At 38.7% G+C, this 7664-nt stretch overlaps 1 pseudogene; it reads left to right on the forward strand.

The window, feature by feature from the left end:
* Nucleotides 1-734: 734 nt before the first annotated feature.
* On the forward strand, nt 735-909 carry LOC115946663 (uncharacterized; annotated as a pseudogene).
* Nucleotides 910-7664: the final 6755 nt, after the last annotated feature.

The following is a 7664-nucleotide window of genomic DNA, read 5'->3' on the forward strand; positions in this document are numbered from 1 at the left end:
GGATTTATCTGAAGGTAACTACCATCTGCAGGTAGTTCCTACTCAGTCTGGTAGGGAAGAATCTCAAAAAAAAAGGAATGTCAAGGGGAATGGCAAATCTGGTACAAAGTTGGTGCCATGTTTACTGCCTCACACAAAATGATGAAGTAAACTAATATTATGGGAACATGTTTTGAGTCACAAGTTTCACAGAATATGGACATATATGATTTCCACAAGATGGATTGCAATATATGGAGTTTGCAGGTTCAGCTAACTGTGGCTTGCAGCATCCCTGGTGTGCAGTAAAATCACCTTGGGTTTCTCTTGCATCCCACCTTTGCGGACCATTTGTCTCAGCCTAGAGTACAGGAGCATTTGTGACTATATCAATGAGAGTTCCTACTTTTATTGCTTTGCCCCATGGTGTTAGGATATGTATAATATTTTACCAAGCAGTCACTCAAAGTTACAGAGTTTTTAAATTCTTTTTCCAAAAAGAATGTGATGTACAGGTTGAGCTTTGTCGTTTTGTTCAGGAACCTAGAATTGCTGGATTTGTCATCATTTGGTAAGGAAAAGGATGAAGGGAACTGTCTTCAGACGAAAAACAACAGAAAGATTTTTCTGTGGGTTCCATTTTGAAGGATGCAGCAATATGTTATAGATAGAGCATGGGGCAAGCAGTTTGGTACCTGCTCAAAAACTGGATATTGGGTCTGTTGGGTCAGACTAACTCGCTGTCTTGTCTCCACATCCCTTTCTTGGCCTTTCATCCAAAATCAAGTGTAATATCTATTCTTGTCAATTTTATGCCAGACATATCTTCAGTTTGAGGACTTGAGATTAAATGGGTGTGGGAAATGGAAGGTCTACTTGGAGCTTGCTCTGTGCCTTGACCTAGCAATGCAGTGCCCCTGGGAACAGAACTGGGTGATGGGAAGAGTGAGTGCTGGCAAATGCAGAAGTGCAAGTCATAAGCAAGGCAAGTATTTCAGAGCAGTATTTTCCCTATCTCCAGTGGCTCCTGGTTCAGGGGCTTTCTGAGCCAAAGCAAGGTGTAACCTCTTTTCCATGAATTTCCCTGATTTTTTTGTAACATCCTGCAGCAAGGAGGGTGCAGCAACCCTCTTGACACACTGTGTGCAGAGCCATCCCTTTTGTCTTTGAAACTCATTCCTGTCTTTTCCATTGATACTCCCATGGTTCTGTTTTTCTGAAAGACATAGAATAGCCCTTCTTTCATTCATCTTTTTTGTGGTCCACTTATGATTTTCAAGATCTGTGTCATGTCTCTTTAAAAAGTTGTAAATTATGGTTACAATATGAATACAGTTAATTTAGTTTAATGGCAGGCTGTGTAACAAAAAAGCTAGCAGGAAGTTAAAACAATGATACATCCTTCAACAGACGTTTTGGTGTGATTAAGAGACAATACAGGAGCTATTAACTGTCAGACTGCAATGAAGCTAAACAGCTTGTTTTGTTTTTACTGGAAAGCAGAAGGACTATAAAGAATTTTAAATGTCTTTCAGATCAGGGCAAAGGAGTTGCTAAGAAGCTATTTCCTCATGTAGAAACCATACTGAAAGGTCTGTGGAGCTTGAACCTCCTAAACTCTTTTCATAATAGAGTAACTCTTTTCAGAATAGGTAGGAGAGTTGTGTAGAGAGACTATCTGTAGCCCTAAAACTCTTTTCCTTTGAAGTTTTGTCCTGTTCTTACAATTCAGACAATACTGTGGTACTTGCTCTTCATTAGAAAAATAGAGAGAAGAAACAGAAGTATTGAACCCTGACAGACCCACATAGGTAAGCCCTGTTGACATCTAGGGCACTGCAACCCATGCTAGAGCCTAAGCAGAAAACAACTTGGAAGTTCCCAGGAGAACTGATGAAGATTCAGGTTTTGTCAGTTGAGGAGATATAATGAGGGCACTATGGAGGGCATGGGAGTTTGAGGAGCCCTACAGGCACTGTTTTCGTTTTCATATATTTTTAATGGTTTCAGGTTTTTGCCTCCAGGATAAGTACAGTTTAGGGAACTTGTAGAAGCATGCATCATCTTTCAGAAACCCCAGCCTGCATTTATTTACAGTTTAATACCTTTGTTGGCATTGATTTCTTCTTTTTTTTTTTTTCATTAAATTATATTTGGGGTTTTTTTACTTGTCTGTGTGCTCTGGCACTGGTTACACTGAAGAAACTTACGTTTCTGTAATCCTGACTTTTTGTCTATTAATGCTATTTTCTGTTTTAGCCAGAGGTGTTTAAGCAAGATTTGGCTGACTAACTAGCTGCAGATACTTTTCAACACTAGTGTCTCTTAACTAATCTTCAGACTAATGTCAGTATTGAATTTGCAGATGTTTAGATATGGATTTCAAAAGTTATGTTCCTGGCTGTAAAAATGTCCTATAGAGTGCAGGATTGTGAGCAGAAGATTCAAGCTTCGCTTCCAGGGTTTCTCACCAACTTGCTTAGTGTTCTTTTGCTGAGGATATGAGGTGATTTAGCCTCCATGAAACAAATACATTCGATTCTTACAGCAATGTGGCCCAGTGTGTTGCTTGGAAGCTCAGTAAGGTTTATCAATGAAAGACATTTCTGAATGATACCTTCAGTAGTAAAGTTGGTACTTTGAAATTTCTTAATAGAGTGATTATATCAAGTGTTGTTACAGATATCATTTTATCTAGATTGCCCCCCAACCAACGGAATTTACTAGATCTTCACATGTAGCAAAATATTACTGCTGTGGAGAAGGTGAAGCACAGATTTTTCTGTGCTCTGAAGTGCTTTACCAATGTTCTTTGTCCCTCCCCACCCTCCCACCCACCCACCGTGCCTCTGCTTTGGGTACTATGAAGTTACTTAAGGAGTTGTTGAAATATGTACCTTCTGAAATTCAGGCCTGGAGTCCTCAATCCTAATTCCTTCAGTTACTGTGACCAGCAATGGCCAAATGTACCCATAACATCCATAGGTAGCAGCAGACACAGATACCACGTGGGGTGGGTGGTCCAGGGATTATTTCCTTTATTCCACCTTCATGAGGATGTGTCCCTCGCTTTCTTCTCGTACATAATCTCACCCCTCAAAATTGGACCTCAGCCAATGTGTTTGCTCCACACGGATAAGGGGACATGAACCTATATTCCCATTTACCTCTCCCATCCCTGCAAACTGTCAGTCATATTCCTTTATTGATATTCTTTTTTCTACAAAAATGCACATTAAGCCCATGTTTGGTTTGTGTCAAAATATACTTGCAGATGCTTGATAAAAGTCTGTAGCCTTGGTACTGTTCTCTCTGTATTGCAACTATTTACATGTTAAGATGCCCATGTGTGAGTATCGCAAAATGCCTGAATTAGAGATTATGGGACTTGTTAGCCCCTGCTTTTGGTGGTCATTTAGGAAGGCAGGCTTGGGAGCCTTATCTGAGCACTAAACCTGTACTTCCTTAATCACCTAGGTTTTTGCTCAGCTCACAGGAGTGTTTCAGATCTGGGCAACCGGTTATTGACTTAAATGTATGCCTTTTATTCTTGCTTGAATATCCAAATATTTCAAAGCTGTGGTATTCTGGCTGCTTATGATGCACTAGTGCATTCAAAATGCTACCTGTTTGGAGAAGAGATCGATGCTCCCTTCTCAGTGGCAGTCCCTGCTGCTGCAAGAACTGTCACAAAGGAAAAATGTGTGGGTCTGTGGCTTTTAGTTTCTTATGGACAGAGCCATCTCTTATGGACAGAGGCATCTCTTACAAAGCCTTGCTTTGGCCATCTTCCAACTGGGATAGGTTAGAAAATCTGGCAGTGGCTTCCATGAGTCTTTCATGTCTGACAGACTGGGCCAGGTGGACCATTTCACTCAGCAGTTCATGCGTTTTGCTAGCCAACTTCTTCTCTATGCTTAATGACTTCTGCAGCACATTCTGTGCAGCTCCAGTTAATCTCATCCTTTCACCCTCCTGTGATCTTGCTCAGTTTCCTGCAGAATCAAGTGTGAAGGTGCAGTTGGCCTCTTCTATACTCCAAGTCCACAGGCTGCCAGTGCTGGAAAGGGGAGCACAAGGTAGCTTATGCCTTAGTCTTGAGTGGCTCCATGACTGGAGAAGTACCTGTCCTTGAGGAGATCAGTCCTCCACTGGATAAATCTTGATAACATTGACATTTCAATACAGATTTTAAATTATAAACTGTGGCCTGTATATACTAAACTCCTCATCCAGTTGTGTGCTGAATTTAGAGAAGAATGTGTAAAATCAGGCAAATATTTCTAGAAAATAAATGGGCAGCTACTGTATTTCTTATGTAAATAGGGTATGGGATATACAGATTATTATTACAGATTTAGTGTCTACCACTGTATTGGCATATGCAGATAACTGCTTCATGTGCATATATGCATGTTAACAGTAACTAAATATGAAAATTGAACATTCATGCAACACTCTGTGTTTTCCCTCATTTTACAAAATCTGGCCTGCTTTATTTGGGCAACATATTACTAATTTTTTTGGAACATCTGTACAATATTTGCTGAATTCATAAATCAAAATATGAATTCAGTTTTCACAAATTGAAGCACACTTACCATTTCTGTGGGCTTATCATGATTGCATGTAATAGAAAATTCACAAGCTGAATAATATACTTTGAGAGAGAAGAGCATTCAAAAAGATGTCTAACCCAGAGAGGATACATCAGATGGAAAATTCTTCAATATGCTGAAATAATTACAAGGTCCTTTTAATAAAATTTATCAATGGGCATTTTCAGATGTGGTTTAGGATACTCACTCAGAGAATTTAATAAGCTAAAGTCTATAAACACTCCATCTAGGGACTAGAATCATTATTTGAACTATCTTTAAAAGTTCTGCCATTTATTCAATAGTCTATAATGGGCTTTATGAGCTGTAGGGATTCATTATGCAAATACCTATTTAAGATTTGTATGGACCACAATTAAAAGCATAGCTGGATAAAATGTGTTGGTTTTTACATGCCCAGTAGACAGGCTCCAAGTTGAAGTATCTCCACTTCTTCAAATTATTTTTGTACCAAAGAAACTTAAGAAAATTGCATTTTTCATTATGAATACCTGTGTTGCCTTACTTTCCCTCTCTTATTTTATTTCCAAGCCTAACAGTTAAGGTCTACCATAAAATCAGGACAGAGAATGAAACTTGCATGTCATTGTTTAGGGCATGTTCTTACGAGACTTTTTTGCCAGCATCTTCAATAGGGTTATGTCTTGAAATGCACGTATATGTATAAACTGAAAATGGCCAGATTTTATGAGATATTTTTAAAGCAGTTACTTGTCAAGCCTGGGGTGTCAGTAAATTATCTCCTTGATTCCTTAGGAAACTGGACTGGTGGCAAGGGTTAACTCTGCAAATGCCAGATGTTAACAAATACTTGCCTTCATTCTTCCTTTTGTCCACAATTGCAGTGTTACATTTGCCTGAAGTATGATCTGATCAAAAGAGGAATACAAAGGAGTGCTGTCCCCTTCCGCTGTTTTTCATGGAAGCTGAGTGTACAGAGTCTCCTCTGACACTGACTATAAAAGACTTCAGGCTTTCTCTGCCTTGCATTTGCCATCAGTGGGGGAGGCATTTTCTGTCACATGTGAGGTGCAAATAAAGGCTGCAAGAGTCTCTTCAGGACACTAATATATAAAATCTTCACCCCACAGAGTTATCATTCTAGTGTTAAGTTGCAAATGAAGTGGAAAATCTTCCGTGATAACAGGCGTAATAGTAAAGCAATTGGATTGGGGGCTTTGTGCCCTCTTTTTTGTGTCTTACAAGAAATTATTACTTGTATGAAATGGAGGATATTTTCTTCTTTTTTTGTGTCAGTTGTATGAATTTTATTTTATAGAGATGGTGGTTATTGCATTAAGTTTGTTCATGTTCTCCCCTAAAAACACTAGCAGTAATATTACAGGTGATGTGTTGGTGTGTACTCTTTATTTCACAACAATACAAGATTAAATTACCCTTCTGCTGGAAACTGCATATTTTCTATCTATCTCCTCCCTTAATGTTACCAGATTGTATTAATCATAAATGTCAATGAAGTCTCCAGATGACTTCCTGACTTTCGACAAAAGGCCTTCATCTCAACCTCTTAAATTCCAAGGTCAAGGGGAAAGTAGCATTCAGAATAATTATTAGCATTATTTTACCTTGACATTTCAGCCCTGCTTTCAGTTTAGCATTCGAACCAGGCAGTGGAGACGAATGTCATCGTTCAATTCACAGGAGGGAATTGCCCCAATTAAACCTGACTTTAAGGATATCTGAAGCACTGTATTAATGTGCTGTCCTGTTTTTTTAGAAATACTTCATGAAGGAGAGAAAGTTCCATTAAAAGCATTCAAGATTTACAGTGACCAGAACAAGCAATGTTTGAATTACTGTTTCTCCCCCTAGGCTAGGATAAATAATCAGTGCTTCTCATTTTCAGAGGAGCCAGTGGTTACACTGCTCTAAAGATTCTTTTACCTTTTGTTTCAGCTCAAAGGTCAGAGTTATAATTTTTTCTCATTGTGAACCATTAGTGGTACCTTGTTATTGTTATTTGTCCAGGATCTTGCGCCCATCCTTTGTGCATGTATTTACTTAACATTTTTAACATCATATCAGGAAAGAGGGACAGAATATGTTGTTGGGTTTTTTCCCCAGCAAAGACAAACATTTTCACCAAAGCACAGATGAAAAGAAGACGCAAACACCATGCCACACAGAACCCGGCAGCTATCTGACCTTGTCTGGGTGGAGCGCTGGCAGTCTGGTTCAGTCAAACAATTTTACTTACTCATTTCCTGCAAGCTTTTGACGCTTTGAGATTCTAGAAGTCTGTTTTGATAATGAAGTAAATAACTGTATAAACGTCATTCACCGTATATTGGTCAGAAAGCAGGTGCATAGCGATGAACGACAGACACCAGTTAGTCTTCAGAGAGTAGGCTTTTTTGGTACAGTATGGAGAATAAATCAAGTTCTGGTGATGAGCAACACTTATTTCAATAAATTTGTTCCAATTCAATCCTTGGCAAAGATTTGCTGTAGAGAAAAATGGAGCCACACTGCAAAAGGATATATACAAGACTGCATAACGTTAGCTCTCTGTTCTTACTAGTTGCTTTTCCTGATACACTATGCCTTTCTGTGAAACCTTGAAGATAAAATTCCTTTGCATGTTTTGGACTGTAAGTCATGGCTACTCTCCAGCTGATAACAAATTGTTATTTGCATCTGTTGTGATTGTGTGCTCAGTGTGTGATTTTGCACAACTGCTGTGGCCCATATTGTTTCGATAGAAGTGAAATTTATTGACTTCCAGTTAAATTTGACTTTGGGACTTCACCTAACTGGAAAGTAAATTTATTGATGCTGACAGTCCTTTCTTTCTAACCTGGCTCCATGCAGATTCTTACTTGAAATGCTTTTGTCTCCAGCACAAATATGCTCTTTCTTGTATTCTTTATTTTTAAGTAGAAATCTTGCATAAATATCACATGAACATACAGTTCAGTGCACAGATACATAATGATCTGCAACATGTTTTACCCCAGAATTTTACAGCAAATTTGACATTGTTTTCTACTTAACTGCTCTAAGTTCTAACATAGCTTATACTTAAAAGACAAATGGTACACAAAT

Source organism: Melopsittacus undulatus, chromosome 1 (assembly GCF_012275295.1).
Source record: "Melopsittacus undulatus isolate bMelUnd1 chromosome 1, bMelUnd1.mat.Z, whole genome shotgun sequence".
Lineage (NCBI taxonomy): Eukaryota > Metazoa > Chordata > Aves > Psittaciformes > Psittaculidae > Melopsittacus > Melopsittacus undulatus.